This window comes from Psammomys obesus, unplaced genomic scaffold (assembly GCF_907164565.1).
Source record: "Psammomys obesus unplaced genomic scaffold, mPsaObe1.curated_primary_1811, whole genome shotgun sequence".
NCBI classification, from domain to species: Eukaryota; Metazoa; Chordata; class Mammalia; order Rodentia; family Muridae; genus Psammomys; species Psammomys obesus.
The window spans coordinates 250,470-253,177 of record NW_026587382.1 but is presented as its reverse complement, the minus strand read 5'-3'; positions in this window follow the sequence as shown (position 1 = coordinate 253,177).

Here is a 2,708-nt window from a genome sequence, read left to right as displayed (position 1 = left end):
CCATTGCCCAGCACCATGTTCTAGGTGAACTAAATACATCCTAGTCTCTGTGTGGTGATTTCTAAACTGCTAGTTTAGGAATAACCTCTGTTTAACTAAAAGATAAATCAATAATAAAGAATAATAATAATAATCAACATACCAGTGAGAAAAAAAATCAGCAAAGATAAACGGATCGCTGTGGTGTTCAGAGTAGAGGCCAGTCTTACCACCCTGCTGAAGGAGGCTAATCTCTCTGGTGGGTGCCTTTCAGCTTCTTTGGTGCTAGCACCTCCTGCATGATGCTTTGTGCTAACACATTTTAAAAATTAAAACAGCCCATGTGTCACAAGGGTTGATCCCTTCAGTGAGACTTTTTATTAAGTCTCTTCTGGTGGATACAGACAGCTGTCTGTTGCTGCGTGTTTTTAATGTGTTTGGGGCGACCCTGGGTGGGTCCACTATCCTGAACTATAATTATACCTTTATTTCTTTTATAGCCTACAGAAGATGACAGCCATTAGCACTGTCTTAGCAAGGCTGTTAACAAGAGTTTAATGTTTGCTGTATGTTTTTTTTGTTGGTTTTTTTTAGTTTTGTATGTCCACCTGACACAAGCTTAAGTCTCCTTTCAAGAGGCACCCTCTATTGAGAAAATGCCTCCATCAGATTGGCCTGTATACATGCCGGGGGAGCATTTTCTTGATTCAATGTTTGCTGTGGGGGGACCCTGCCCTGTTTGGGTGGTGCCACCCCTGGGCAGGTGGTCTTGAGTGGCAAAAAAAAAAAAAAAAAAAAAAAAAAGCAAACTGAGCAAGTTATGAGGAGGAAGCCGGTAAGCAGCACCCCTCCATGGTCTTTTCAGGTTCCTTCCTTGGGTTTCTACCTTGGCTTCCCTTCATAGTAGACTGTAAAGTGTAGTCAAAGGCAGAAGCAGGGCAGACACAGTGAAGTTTCATCGTCTATCTAAACTACTTTGGGTTTGTTTTCACTTAGAGAGAAAAAAATGTAAATAACTTCAGTTTTCTGATGATCATAATTTTAAACATTTAGTAAGCCTGGACAGCCATGCAATGCCCTAAAATACAAGGACACTGAATCATAGCTGAATACTGACAGTAATGGACAACAGTACAGAGAACCCACTATGTACCAAGAAATGGTCTAAAGACTTTGTATTGTGTCTGATGTTCAAAATGACTCTGTTGTGGATGTTTTAAAATTCTTTTTAGATTGTAAAATTTTATTTTATGTGTGTGTTTGCTTTAGCGTATGTGCTATGTGTGTATGCACAGGACATACATGCCTTGGTACTCACCGTAGAAGCTTTCAAGTACTGAAGAAGAGGGTGTCGGAGCCTCTGCTGCTAGATTCATGCACGGTTTGGAAACAAACCACCATGTGGCTGCTGGCAGCCGAACTCAGATTCTGCAAAACCAACAAGTATTAACAGCTGAGTCACCTCTCCATCTCTGATATCTATTTTTTATTAGTCACATTGACGGTAAGGCACATGCATAGGCCTCTACAGTAATAAAAACAAAAATTACTTGAGCAGAAACTTTGTACAATGATGCAGGTCAAGTTTAGAGATGACATACTGAGAAATCTTAAGGTTATTTGTACATTAGGAAATGAGTTTTTAACTTTTCGGTGAACACACACATATATAATATTTACCATCTTAACCATTTTTCTGTGCGTTTTGTGGTAATTAGTATATTGTATTTTATGCAGATGTTCTATAGAATGTTTCTCTTCTTTTGACATAGGGTCTCACCATGTCACTGCTGTTGGGCAAGGACTCTGTCTAGGAGATCTGCCTGGCTCTGTTCCTAGCTCTGGGATTAAAGGTGTGCCCTGTCATAGCCAGCATGACTTTCTTCATCTTACATCAATAATACTGTATACCTGTAAAACCATGCCCCATTGTTTCTTCCCCTGCCTCCTTGTAGTCTGCATCCAGTGTGTGAGAATTAGTGAAACAAATCCCTTATAGAAATGCATGTACGTGCTATTTTTCTGTTTTATGACTGGCTTCACTTAGCACACTGTCTTCAGAGTCTGTCTGTAGTAGTATGTCGGCAAAAGGAAAAGCCCGAAATGGCCTACAGGTAATTACAAAGGCTAGAGGATGGAGGGTTGGTTAATCAGTTAACAGCTACAGGCCACCACAGCAGATGATTCCATGTTTTGGCTAAAACCATGACTCAGATCTTCCCACATGGCTGACTGACAGGTTCCCCTGCACCCTGTTTCAATCTTAACCAAGCCAAATCAACAAAACTGCCCTGTCCTCAAACTGTTGCCGTTTTTGTTGTTTTGTTTTTTGTTTGTTTGTTTGTTTTGTTTTTGTCATTCTGCCCCTTCGACACAACTCCCACATAAACAGCTTATGCTTTCCTTCTCCAAACATTTGCTGTTCAAATGCTCTTGCTTATAGGCCTGAAGGACATTTTTCCAGTTGCTGTGTAGCTAAGTTGCTGGAAGTTATAGAAATGTGCCCCTGGCCCTGGTCCATTTCTAGCTAACATCAGTGATGGTTCAGCAAACCCTTTTACTTCAGAGATTGCGCAGTCTCACAGTTTTGATGCAACTATGTGCCAGAATTCACTTCCCATATAACTAACTCACTCCCTCCCTCCCTCCCTCTCTCTCTCTCTCTCTCTCTCTCTCTCTATATATATATATATATATATATATAGTCTATATGTCTAGATAGTATAGAG